Below are 13364 nucleotides of genomic sequence, written 5' to 3' on the forward strand. Positions count from 1 at the left end.
AAGGGAAATTCAATGGCAAATGACTTAATCTAGTAACGCAGATTAAATAATCCTATTCGCATCAACAGTCGGAGGTTCATGCATGATTCAGGTCGTTCCTGCTGCGGTGATTTATCAGGCAAAACGGTATTGCTGCGCTGATGAAGCCTCTTTCCAGTGAGGACCGAACGAGTGGCCAGAGCGGTATTGTTTCTGGTAAACTAATTAGGCTTTGATTGCTGCCTGCAAAATACAAACGGACTAATGAAGCTTTCTTGATTGAAGAATTTCATAATACAGGTGATCGCCGATTCTCGCTCTGTCCCTTGGCCTGGTTTCATTAGGAGGTTGGCTGGGTTTGAATTGCTTTTTTGGGTGTGGAGTTTTGGTGACGGAAAGGTCTTTGGAAATGGAAATTTTGTAATTCATAATTCAAAATTCAAAATTCCTCCGTGAAAATCTCTCCTGAATATAAAACTTTTGTCCCTTGGGTGCCTGCTCCAGAGCCTCGACCAGATAGAGGTGGCAGTTGGGTGTCTTCAGTCTTGCTGGGAGTTGGGTCTTCTGCTTGTGCTCGGTGTCTGTGACTTGAGGACTGCCCGCCGCCCCCAGAAAGCACGACACAGGACGCACACTGTCACGCATGCTGTCTCCCTTGCTGGGAATGGGGCCTGTCCTCTCTCCAGCGCCTGGGCCATCACTGTTCCGTATGTGGCTCAGATGTCCGTCTTCCAGGAAGCCCGTCTGACGATCCCGGGCGGCCCCAGACTGTCACTGAGCGCCTTGTACGGCACCGGAGATGTATGGAGGGACCTGTCTGAGTCCTTGCCTGCAGGAGGAGGTGGACAGTTCCCACCCCGGAGGTGGGCACACCCAGAGCTGTGCAGACCTCACGGAGGGAAGTGGCAAGCTCAGGCGACCCCAAAAGTGAATGGTGGAACTCGTAAACATGTTTTATTTCCCCGGTTAGCTCCCACCTGTGTGTGTACAAACACGCCACCTCGACACTGCGTGGGGCCCGGTTCTCCCTGCTGGTGGGTATGAGGCGTGTCTCTCTCCTCCTGCCACGGCCCTTCAAAGCTGGGGAGTTGGCAGTCACGCTTTCTGGAATTCCTCCCTTCCTTTGCTCAGCCTTTTCTGTCATCGTGTGGGCTCCAGCCTCTCGCCGATGCCGGCCTTCCTCCGCGTGGGCTCTGACTGGTGCGCGGAAGCGCCCGCGGGTGAGAGGAGCCAGAGCTTGGGCGTTTTATGCTCCTCCTTCAGTGCACGCCTGTGGGGCGCACGTCTGTCCTGTGACTTGGGGAAGACACTTCTTTGGATTTTCATCTTCAGAATGGAGAAACCAGGGAAGATGCCCTCCATATCTGCTTTTAGTCCTTCCCTTGCTTGGGTTTGACCAAAGGCCCAGCCCCATCCTCACATTAGCGGACGGTGGGCAGCAGTTTTCTCCCGGGGTTTCAGTGACATCAGAGGCTGAATTACCAAGACCCAAACTTGACCATTTCCATGCTTAGAAGATTGAGCAGGAAGGAAAGTGTCTTTCCTTATCATTGGTGTTTGTGCGAAGGACTCCTACCTTCTGCTGAAAAGGAGTGTGACCGGGTGTGTGAAGGAGAAGAGGTTTGTTGTACACTCTACACCCTCTCTCCTGGGGCGCCTGGTGGCTCAGTGGGTTAAGCCTCTGTCTTCGGCTCAGGTCATGGTCGCAGGGTCCTGGGATCGAGCCCCACATTGGGCTCTCTGCTCAGCGGGGAGCCTGCTCCCCCCCAACCCCTGCCTGCCTCTCTGCCTACTTGTGATCTCTCTCTCTCTGTCCAATAAAGAAATAAAATCTTAGGGAAAAAAAAAAAAAAAAAGACCCTCTCTCCTGTCCTTCTGGATGTGCTTTTCCAAACACACACCTGGAGCCCGGGAAAGGAGCCGGCCACCAGGCGGGTTGGGTTTCAGGAGCAGGTGCCTTGCGCTTCTCCCACAGGCGCCGCACGGAAGAGCTGGAGCGCCTGCCACGGGCACGCCGGCGCCTGCTGCTCCTGCTCCTGGACAGCCGCCGTGAGCCCCATCACCGCTCCCTCACGCTCCGTGTTTGAGCACGTGGGAACCAGGGAGTTTGGATCTCTTTTTAAGGCTTTTAAAAAAATAACCTGATGGTGGTTTAGTGAACTGTCCGCTCCACTCGCTGCTCCCGCCCCTCCCCCGTTGTCCGTGCTGGACTCCTCCCCCAGCGCGAGACCTGGGTTGGCTGCTTTCCTAAAGCAAGTATTTTGGGTTGGGAGGAGTCCTGGACTCCCGGAGGACAGAGCACAAGTGCATGATGGTTGTGACTGCTGGCGGACACCACACACACTGGTGCATGCCATGTTCCAAGTGCAGCAGCGGCGGGGCCGGAGAAAGCGGGTGTGTGGAGGATGGGCAGGTGCGGGGGGGGGGGGCAGGGGATGGTGGTGTGAGTGGGCGGTGTCTGCGGTCACCACCTGCTGTCATTTTAGAGAACAGGGAACCAAGGGAACCAAGATGGGGACAGACAGCGTGTCTCACCCTCCCCGACCCCAGAAGGCAGAACTTCGAAGGATTCTGCCCTCCCAATATCCCCCGTATCCCGCATCTCTGAGTTGCTGCCTGTGTCAGAAGATGCCTTGCTGGCCGCTTTTCACAGGCACATTTAATTTGAGGAGGAGCCACGAGTTCACTTAGGAAAGGCAAGGCACGTAAACAGGTGGTGAGGAATATTAATACATGATGTGTTAACATACATATGCGGCGTCTTCCTTTTTGTCACGGGGGATGACTGCTTACTGCTAAAATCACCAGCCTTTCTGTTGCACCGAGTCTGTGCTCATTAGGAGGAGAGATGACAGTTGTGTAAAATGACAGGATTGTTCCTTCCCGTCGCGGATAGGATGTACTGTCACTTGCTGTTCCCAGGGCAAACGTCATGCCGTCGGACTTGCATGGGCAGAGGCCTTTCCAGCCCTGGAGTGTAGCTGTGGGCACTTCCAGAACATGCTGCTGTGTCCCTCTTCCATAGCCTGATGTCCAGACGAGTCCCAGAGAAACCCCTTCCATGGACCCTCTTGCAACGAAATCAGCTGGGTCCCCAAATGCTTTGACCACGGTTTGCAAAACCCCGGGGCCAGTCCATGAAGGCCTCTGGTCTCTCACAGCTTCCCACCCATCGTACTTGCGCTCCTTGATTTAGGGCTGTGGTGCGTACACAGCCGCCCCTTGATCTGTCCGCTCCCCGTTCTGCTGGGACCCTGTGCCGAGCTCGGGGCGACACACAGGTACAACGTGGGTCTTCACATTCCAGGGCCGCTGCCAGCTGGGCTTATGTGGCCGTCGCTCCTCCTTGCCCTGTGAGCCTTGCCCTTTCATCCGGTGACAAAGCTTCCTTGTTCCTCCTGTGTTTTTCTGCCCTCCTCTTTTATCAGTAGCATTGAAATCTCCAAGTCATGCTGCACAGAATTCTAGGTATATATCAGAAAGTGTCACTTTGTACAACAAGAAAAGGTAAAAAGAAAAGCCGACATTTCACATAATCCATTATTGTGCGAACACAATGACATTCTTCATATTTTTTAGGAAAGGGTCATGTAGGTTAGTGTATAATTGGCATAGGAATTTGTTATTGCTGCCAAATATATCCATTGAGTTGGGAAAGTTAATTATTTGAATATGTCATTGTAGAGAGGTGTGCTGTGTTGATGCATAGAGTTGCAAAAACCGCACGAGATAAATGGCTAACTGAAATATAATGACTGCGCGGAGAAAAATGAATCAATTTGCCCAGAAAAGGCTTCCCCGAGTGCCTGCCGCTCCACTGCCATTGCTCTGCAGAGAGAGCCGGAGCTTGGCTGGTAGAGAGGAGGGGCGCGGCGGTGTTCCGGGGCTGCAGGGCGTACCTGGGGGTACAGGGCGCGCTCTGGGCTCAGGCGGTAGGACAGTAGGTGCATGAGCCCAGAGGGCTGCCCCGCACACCGGCCGCTCGGGACGTACGGGGAGAATCCGGCTTGCACCCAACCCTCTGGGTGGTGCGTCTCACTCCTGCGAAGTCAGGTTCTCCTGCAAGGGTGGAAACCTTCCGGTTACCGCGAGCCGGACCCCTGCCGGGAGAGCGGAGCACACGTGCGCTCGGCGGTCTGGCTGCGACTCTGGCCTCACTGCCCTTCGGTGTCCCCGTCTGCACTTGCTTGTTCCGTCAGCCAGACGTGCAGCACGTGTGTCTCGTGGGCCTCTCGGCCGACAGAGGTAGACCTGGAGCGGCCGAGTGCCGAAGGGAGGCGTGGGGCAAGCAGCCATGGGGTGACGTCCTGCGGGGGGACCCCTAGAGCTGCCTAAGTGCTCCCTCGATGCGCGTAGGAGGTGAGCACAGGAGGAGAGGCCTCTGTGTGGGGGCGCAGACGGGAAGGAGCCTGCAGGTCCTTCTGCCTCTGATGTTCACTGAGCATCTCCATGTGCCAGGCCCTGTGGGCGCCCTTGCCGAGTCCCGTGACGTGCGGGGCTCCACGGGGGTGTGTGTGGAGGACACGACCATGAACAGGCGAGGAGGCCCGTGACCCCAGGAGGCGAGTCTTCTAGTGGGAGAGTGGGCGGGAAGCAAGTGAGCAGGGAAGGCGCCACGGCCGGGTACACGGGGCGCTCTGCTGCTGATGAGTGGGGTCACGGGGCTGGGGGACGTGCCAGGCAGTGCCGTCACAGCTGCGTCCTCGAGAGTACAGATGCCACGGAAGGCCAGAGGACACCGCAGGGGCAGAGCCGGGGGGCAGAGGCCTTGGGGCAGAGAGGGCTGGGCTGGGTCACAGGGAATGGGAGAGCAAGAGGAGGTATGACAGGAAATCTGGCCGGAGCCAGACGGGCCTGTCCTGCCCGGAGGCCCCCAGACACATTGGTGTTCTGGGTTTGTTCCAAGTTGGAGACGATGCCACTGACTGACCTTGCTGGGTAGCGTGGAGCATGCGGCCATCTTAGATTGAGTGGGGACATACACAGCCCTCTGACTGGGACATGCCATGTGCGGGGAAGGCAGGGTCCCTCTGCTGGCTTCACGCAGGCCCCGTCAGCGCTCAGGCGTTGTTGGCCCAGCCCAGCCTCCTGCTGCTCTGCCCAGCAGATTGGACTCGTGGGCTCAGGCTGGCCAGAGCGCTGGCTTTGTCCTCAGGGGAGGAGGGGGAGTCCCGGGGAGGAAGGGGCATGGTTGGGGGTGGAGGCAGGTCCTAGGCACTGGGTTTAGCTTCCTTTGTGGTTTGTGAACGTTTAGACGCATGGGACACGCACTCTGTTGGGATTCTGCATGATAGACGCGGTCTCATCTTCAGCCGCTGGTGCGGAGACTGGAGACTGGCCTGGACCCTCAGGGTTTATCGAATCCGTTGCTGTCTTAGGACAGAGAGGTACCCAAAGGCCTCCGTCGCCTGCCCGACGGCTGCCCTCCTCCCCGCCCTCCCCTCCACGCTTCCGTTCTGTGAGGCTTCACGTTTCTCTTGCTGTGGGCTTAGGGCCGGCCCGGGGGCTCCCACTTGCTTTCCTTCACTCGCCTCCTCTCCTTGAGAACCGGGCCGAGACGCCTGTCTGTGGGACAGCTTCGCGGACCGCTGGTGCACCGCGCGGTGCTCACGGCGCTGCTGCCGCTTCCTCTCCCCCGTGAGTGTGGGTCCCCGGGAGCAGGGACCAGCCCCCCTCCTGCCCTGCCAGCAGCACCCACATCAGTGGCACACGAGATGTCGGAGCGGTGGTCAGAGCTGAGGAGGGGCCGGGCCAGCCACAGAGGAGGAGGACACAGGCTGCTGGGTGGCCTTGGGACGTGGCCAACCTTCCGTGGGGAGCTTGCCCCCTTCTGAGGGAGGGAGTCCTTGGAAATCAGAATTACGCCCAGGGCAGAGTGAAAGCACGCGGTGGGCTTGTTGTTGCGGAAATCTCAGCAACACCCCCGCCCCCGTGTCCGCAGGTCAGTTTTTCACTTCTAGCCTGACACTGGATTTGGGTTATCTGGGGGTATATCTTGAAAAGCCAGGGTCCCGTGTGAGACCCATTGAATCCAGACCTGTGTGAGGGACGGTTCTGTATGGTCTCCCCGGGCAGTCTCGGTGGGACTGAGAATGCTTCCCCGCCACCCCAAGGAAAGCCCCATGTCTTGGCCTGGCCAGGACTGCCGTCGCCTGGCTGGCCTGCGGGGCCCCTCCCAGAAGTAGGGCTTCAGCTGACCCGGAATGGGGCCTGTGTGTAGAGAGCGGTGAAAACACACCTGGAGAGTCTCCGGGCCGAGCCGTTGTCGACAGGCTTGCCCTCGTGCTGTGGACTGCGAGAAAGCCGGGAAAAAATAACTTAAATGATGTCTGGCAGGGAACAGAAACAGAAACAGGAACCCAGCGCAGCTCCGTGGCCCCCGAGAGGAGAGGTGGATGTGGTGAACCCTGCGATCGCCTTGGCGTCATGCCAGGCAGTGTGGGGAGCAGAAGCTCGAGCGAAGCCCGGAGACCCACCGTGCTGGGGAAGGCTCAGGTGGCTGAAACCGTGGGGCGAAGGCCCGGAGGAGGGCCTAGCAGAGCGTGGGCTCCAGCAGCTGCATGGGGGCCACCTTGAGTTTGTTGCTGAGTCATAAGGCTCGTGTGTGGAGAGAGAGAGCCCGAAAGCCAGGAAAAGAGCTACGGGGTGAGCGCGAGCTGGTCAGCTCCAAGAATTGGCATGCGCACGGCCGGGAAACCGTCACGCTCTTTCCAGCCTCAGTCCAGAGGCCTCGATGAGCACCTGTGGCCTTCTATGGTGGGAACCACGGGGGCCCCCTCAGTAGTAGGGCCAGCCCCACTCTAGGGGCCAGGCTGCTCTGGCCTCACCCTTAAAGACCTGAAAAACAAGCCTTAAAATGAGGATGCTGATGCACCAGGACCTTAACAGGCAGGCAGAGCCGCTGTCGGGCCTGAACGACACAGGCTGTCGCAGGACAGCAGGGACACGGGGCCTGTCGTGAAGGAGTCCGCTCATCAGCACAGACTCAGAAACGCTACGGGGGGCCTGACGTTGGCGTGCGCAGACTCTGAGGCAGTTAATAGATTTGTGCTCAAGGATTTAACGAAAAATGTAAACATAAGGAAGTGGAGGGAAAAGAACAAAATGGAACCTTTACCGAAAATATAACTGGTGCTGTTCGTGGAATATACGAGGGGATTTTGTAACAATAAGACGGCCCCAACTCAAATGTGCGAAGGAAAATTGGGCCAAATGAAAGCAAGTGTGTGAAAGCCCAGTACACGTTTGTAAGCACGGCCAAGGTCGCAAAGAGTCAGGGAAGAAAACTTCAAACCTAGAGTAGACAGCGCTGCCCACACAGGGCACACTGGGAGGCCTGCTGGGAGCAGAGCTGCGGGGACACGTGTGTGGCTGGTGACCACACAGAGGGGCAGCGGCCACTTTGGAGAGCTGTGGCAGCATCCACAAGGGAAGCGGAGCTCCTGCACGGCGAGGACGCCTCCGTCCTCGTACTCAGTCCCAGGACCCAAGAGAAGCGGAAACTTGGGTCTACGCGAGGCTTCGAGACGAGCACTCATTGCACCTTCATTCTGCGTGGCCGAGCACTGGAAATAAGCCTGTGCCGAGGAACGGCTAGATGAGCCGTGTGGGGAGCGAGCACCAGCCCAGCTGGTAACAAGGACCAGACCACCGCGTGGCCGGAAGCTTGGGAGGGGGCATTTACAGGACGTTACCCTGAATGAACGAAGCCAGATGCAGAAAGTATGTGCTGTGTGCTTACGTGTGTGAATTCTAGAATCTAGAATAAGCAGACCTGTCTGAAAGACCGCGCTTCTGCTTTGCAGAGAGTGTGGGCCTATGAGCTGTCAGCACAGGGTCAGGAAGGATTTCAGGGGGTGATGGGGAAGCTTTGCTTTGGTCGGAACTCACAGTCCCTATGGAGGTGTCAAATTCAATCTGTTGTATAGAAATTATTTCACTGTCATGGATATTTTAAAAATGACCGTGACAGCAACCACCTGTCCAGGACTTTTGGTCTGCAGCAGAGTTGGAGAGCTACTGCCCGCGAGGCCCTTCCGAACCCCCTTGCATCTCAGCTCCAAACTCCTTGTCCGCCCGTCACTCTTCATGCCCTGGCCAGAGGCCTGCAAGGCCTTCGTGCAGCTCCCTCTCCCACGCCTTCATGGTGACCCACTGCCGTCCTGGCTGTTGCTAAAAGGGCCCCTCCTGCCTCGTCTCTGTGGCCTCTCCTGCACCAGGGGGATGGGTGGGGCCAGACCCACATCTCCTTGCCCTCCCGGGGCTTCCGTGAGAGGCTGCGCGGGAGGGTGTGGTGGAGGACGCCCAGGACGGGGCTTGAAGGGGTGAGGGTGGCGTCCGGCACAGGTGGAGAGGAAGGACCTCCTTGATGAGGGCCTCCGTGGACTCAGATTCCCACTCACAGGCTCTTGGGTCTACCCGACGCCCTGCCACCGCCACCAGGGAGGGCATTTCGGATCCAGCTGCCCAAGCGACACCACACCCCACCCCTGCACCTTCTATATTAAAGATCTGCAGAGGTGGCGGGAGAAAGGAGATTAATTTTCCGTCCTCGCTGACTGATTTTGATCTCGGCTCATTTAAGGGCTGACCCAAGAGTCTTCTACAGCCAAGCCGGGCATAGTATCCCTGAAATAAGGAGCAGTCATGCCCCCAGGAGCTGTCACATTTGCCGGAAGCTTCCTGTGTGCGATGTGCTTGGAAAGGCAAGAGCTCGCGTGCGGGGGTGGCCACGGTCTCGTGGATGTGGCCGCTGTGAGAGGTGCGCCTCCGCCCGGAGCGCTGCTCTGCACCCCTCGGCCTGTGGTTTGCTAAGCTCTCCCGAGAACCTGGCCAGCACCACCGCGCCCACACGTCTGCCTTCCCCTCTGATGAGGCACGGCCAGACCAGCACTATACCCCCCTCTCCCCAAGGGGGAAACTGAGACCAGAAAGGTGGAGAAGCTTGCCCGCCACTGCACTCCCGTCCTGGGTAGGTGGTGGAGCCCTCAGGGTCCTGCTGACCACCTGGGCTGGTCTTCTCATTGCCTCTAAGCAGTGGTGCTTCTTGCTTTTCGTTGCTTTGTCTGACCCGACCTCCCGCCTGAGATGATAGTGTTGCCTGCGAGCATTTCAAGGAACTGCTGGAAGATCAGCGTGTTTTGTAAGAGCGTTCTCCTAGGCTCGGGGTGGGGTGGAGATGTGGATGGGTTCTGCGTGTCTTCAGAAGAGGTGGGGTGAAATGGGGGATGAAGTGGCTTTGGTCAGGCAGAGGTGGTTTCCAGTCGCAGGGCCGGGGACTTTGGTCCCTGACCTTTCCAAGTCTCTATTCTCGTCTGTGGAATACAAAAATAATGACCACCTTGTGAGGCTTTGTGTATGGAAACTTCTAGCAGGATGTCATGTCACCAGACTCGAATGATGGTGTCCTGTCAGCTCTACTTTGCCCCACACCAGCCTTGTTGTTTTCCGTGGTCCTGGGGCGCTCAGTTTCCAGAGTCTGGGGTGTAAGGGAGTCCCATGTCCCTGTAGTGTGAATGCCCCTCTCTAGTCCCCGTCCTCACTACACGTGAGGTGGTGTCAATGCTCCCAGCAGGGGAGAAGAGGCCTCCACGATTCCCAGTTGGGGTGACGACCCAGAGGCCAGGGGTCCTTAGATGGCGCAGATGGCACATAAAGGTCCCAGGAGGGACATCAAGTGCTTGGGCCTTCTGCTTGGAGGCCTGTGTCTGTGTTTCCAGAGGGCTCTGTTGTCTCTGCTGCCTTCCTTGGGGCTTGGCTTGGCCTGAGAAGGCGCTCCCAGAGCTTCCTTCCCGAGGGCTGAGCTGTCACCATTCGGTCTTCACGACGGATTCATATATGGCTGTCCTGTGCTTCGGATGGACCACCTGTAGCGGCCGGAGCTCACCATTCCTTAGTGGGCGTGCTGGTGTGTGCCAGCTGTGCGAGCTGGGTCAGGGGGAGGCGCTGGTGTGCGCCAGCTGGGTCGGGGGGTGGCACTGGTGTGCGCCAGCTGTGCGAGTTGGGTCAGGGGGAGGCGCTGGTGTGCGCCAACCCTGTTAACTGGCGGGGGGTGGTGGTGCTGGTGTGCGCCAGCTGTGCGAGCTGGGGGGGTTGCTGGTGTGTGCCAACCCTATTAGCTGGGGAGGGGAGGCACTGGTGTGCACTAGCCGTGCTGAGGGAGTGACCTCCTCCCCCCTCCTCTGCACCATGACCTGCTGTGTACTACCTGCAGGGCATGAGCTACCCTCTGCCTCAGCTTCTAGTCTGTGACATGGCAATACTGGCCCTGACCTTGGGGGGACACGGATGAGCATGTCTGGGAGGCGCGGTTTGCGTGTGTCAACCACCAAGTGCTCGGTAATCGTTACGGGCTGCTGTGGTTGTCCCTTGCTGGCTGTGAGAAATTGTTTACTTTTAAATGACTTTAATCTTAACTGTTTAGCTATTTTGAGATAGTTTCAGATTGACAAAAAGGAGGCAAAAATAGTTGAGAGGATCTCCTTCCGGCCTCCCCCGGCTCCTCCAAACGAGTGTCTTCTGTACCCACAGCGGAAGGACTAACAGGGAAGGGGCATCGATGCAGGACTGTGGGCTTTCCTCCAGTTGGCCCGGGATTTCCTTTGCTGGCGGTCACTGTCTGGGTCAGGTGCCAGGCCAGGCCTCCCTCATCCCCTTCGGTCGGGGACAGGCCATCTGTCTTTGTCGTTCATGGTCGTGACGGTAGCAGAGGACTGGCGGTGATTCTCACAGTGCCCTGCGATTTGGGATGGTCTGATCCTTGCTGGGGATGAAAGGGAGGCATTTTCGGCAGGAGTAGCTCCCAGGGTTGTGTGCCACGAGGCCCATGGCGTCCTTCCGGCTCATTCCCGGTGGTGGCAACCTTGATCGTGTGGTTCAGGAGAGGTCTGTCGGATGGCTCAGGAGTTACTGGGCTCGTTCTGTAAGGAGTCACTGCAGTGGGGGGTGCGCGGAGCCCATGTGGGTCGCGCTTCTGTCTCTTCTCCGGCGTGTGTCCCCAGCGGAGAGTCCTCCGCCTTCTGTGGTTGTGACAGAGGATTTGCCGAATGGTTTTTCTGTGTCCCCCTCCCTCCTGCTTTCATCGGGTGGGGCCGGAATTTTTCTGGAGGACTCGGACGTCCCTTCTCCATCTGCTCGCCGTCAGAAGGAGGTCGGGGACCTCGGTTTTGTTCTGTGGGCTAGAGTCCGCTGGTGCCATTACTCGCTGGGCAGACGCGCTCAGGCTTCTCCGTGGTACTTTCCGCACATCTGAAGGTGTTTTCCTACATTCTGCCCGCCACCCCCCCCCCCCCCCCCCCCAGCAGCAGTACCACAGCTGATACCTCCGGTGCTCGTCTTCACTGGGATGGTCCTGGTCAGCGTCCTGGAACACCAGGCTGGAGCGCGGTGCTGTTCCCCTGGCATGTACGCGCTCCCAGCCTCATGGACCCTGCCCTGTCCCTCTGGGGACCCCTCGCTTCCCTGCCGGCCGCCAGCCCTCCTCCGTCCCTTGTGTTGAGAAGAGCTGCCAGGGGAGAAGGGTGTCTCTCCGCACTCTGGCCCACCTCCCCCCATTCTTCTGGTTCTCATGCTCTCGTTACACTGAAAAGACCGCGGCTGATGCCTTTGGGCTGGAAACACCGTTCCGCTCATGCTGTGGTCTTACGTGAGAAGTAGGAGCGTTTGGTTGCTAATACTGAGTTTAAACGTGGGCCCTTCTTTGAACTTGTGTCTGCAGCTGCTTCCCCAGATATCTCAGAACCACGAGAGATTCTGTCTTACAGGGGGAGCAGCTGTCCTAATTAATCAACTTTAAATAATTATACGTGTCCTTTCTGTGCTGTTTGGTATAAATCTCTAGTGAACACAACCTCCCTTTTCCTCAGAATATGCTGTTTTATGTTCTTAAAGGCAAAAAAACCACCCCAAAACCAAAAAACCCTCAAAAGCCGTACTTTACCGATCAGGTGCAGGCGGGTGGGAGCCGGCGAGCTCTGCCTCGGGCCGGCCTCGGCTGCTGCGACCTCCGTGCCTCCCCATCCCCTGCCTTAGGAGCTGACCCTGCTCTGGCAGGGGAGCCTGAATCCCGGGGGGGGGGGTGCAGGGAGGGAGGCCGGCCAGACCACGTGGAGACTGACCGCTGGCCGCAGGGGGCCTCCGGGGACCCTAGCCCCCCACGCCAGGCCCGAGCGGCGGCTCCATCCATCTTGGTGGGCCATGTGCTGGTCAGGGGGCCTCCCGCTCTGCTCCGTGGTCCCATTCGTAAGGCCCGCCTGCTCCTTCAGCCCTTGTAGGAGAGCAGGGGAGGGAAGGCTGTGCAATAACTGTCCCGGCCCCGGTCCCCAACTGTCGCTGGTCCCCATACCTCACGCGCTTCAGGGAACGGTCGAGAACCAGAGCTCGGCTTCGTAGTTAGCGGCCCCGGGTGCCTGTCTGAGGCGGCGTGCACCGTCCCGCTGGAGGGCTGAAGAGAGCCACTGGGGGCTGCTCTAGCGGTTTCCAGTCCGTCGGTGAGAGATGGGGTGCGTGCGGGCCCCTCCCCCACAGCAGGTGGGGGCTTACGGTGGTCCTGGGGCTACTGGTAGTGTCCTCAGTCCAGTGTGTCCTGGTCAGACCCCAGGCTCGGGACTGATCACTTCCTTTGTCCCCGACCCTCCTTTCTTCTCTCCTCCCCCTACATGGATTTCTAGAGCATTCAGGGTGCCCCAGATGGAATGCGCTGGGGACGCGGGCAGGGGGTGTGAGTCCCTGAGAGAGCCAGCAGGGACCACGAGCCTCAGAGTGGCGCAGGGGAGGGGTCACACACAGTGACAGAGGCAAGTCCCCTTGACACAGGACAGAGGACGGTGGGGCCGGCTGGCTGGCAGGGTGAGCCACAGGTACAGGGGTGAGGGCTGCGGCTGGCAGGCCCTCCTGGGAGCAGAATGTGCGGAGCCCAGGCTTGTGTCCAGATGCAGCCGGCTCCGGTGGGGGCCAGAGTCTTCATCGCGGATGGAGATTTGGTGCGGGGATCCTGGGACGCCGTGTTTGTGGGGCAGCTGGTGGGCTTTCCACACACGCTCCTGCCCTTCCTCCCTGACCTCCCTGCTCTGCACCCGGAGCCCCTGCTGCCCCTAGTGTGGGTGCGGGAGCCTGAGTGCCGCGGGGCCTGGGCGGCTTTGCGAGCAGATTGGATGGGTGCGGGCCGTCTACCTCACACTCTTCCTTTCTCCCTTTCGGTCAATCTTCTGCAATTCCTACTGTGTTCCAGGCCCTGGGGCTTCAGAAGTTCGCTGCCGCCCAGTTCCTGCGCTCGGGGGTGGGGGTGCAGACTCGCTGATGGGAGGCGAGGGAGCGGAGGGTGATCCCTCAGACGCTGAGGACCCAGCAGAAGTGCCACTCGGGCGGCACAGGGGGCCCCGGGATTC

The 13364-nt window shown here is 58.7% G+C and overlaps 1 protein-coding gene across 2 annotated transcripts in view; it reads left to right on the forward strand.

Annotated features, from left to right (window-relative positions):
- The window catches only part of TRAPPC9 (trafficking protein particle complex subunit 9), a 483860-nt gene that overhangs the window by 276974 nt on the left and 193522 nt on the right, over window positions 1-13364 (forward strand). The gene's annotated exons all lie outside the window — the stretch shown is intronic.

The sequence above is a fragment of the Mustela lutreola genome, chromosome 3 (assembly GCF_030435805.1).
Source record: "Mustela lutreola isolate mMusLut2 chromosome 3, mMusLut2.pri, whole genome shotgun sequence".
In the NCBI taxonomy this organism is placed as follows: Eukaryota; Metazoa; Chordata; class Mammalia; order Carnivora; family Mustelidae; genus Mustela; species Mustela lutreola.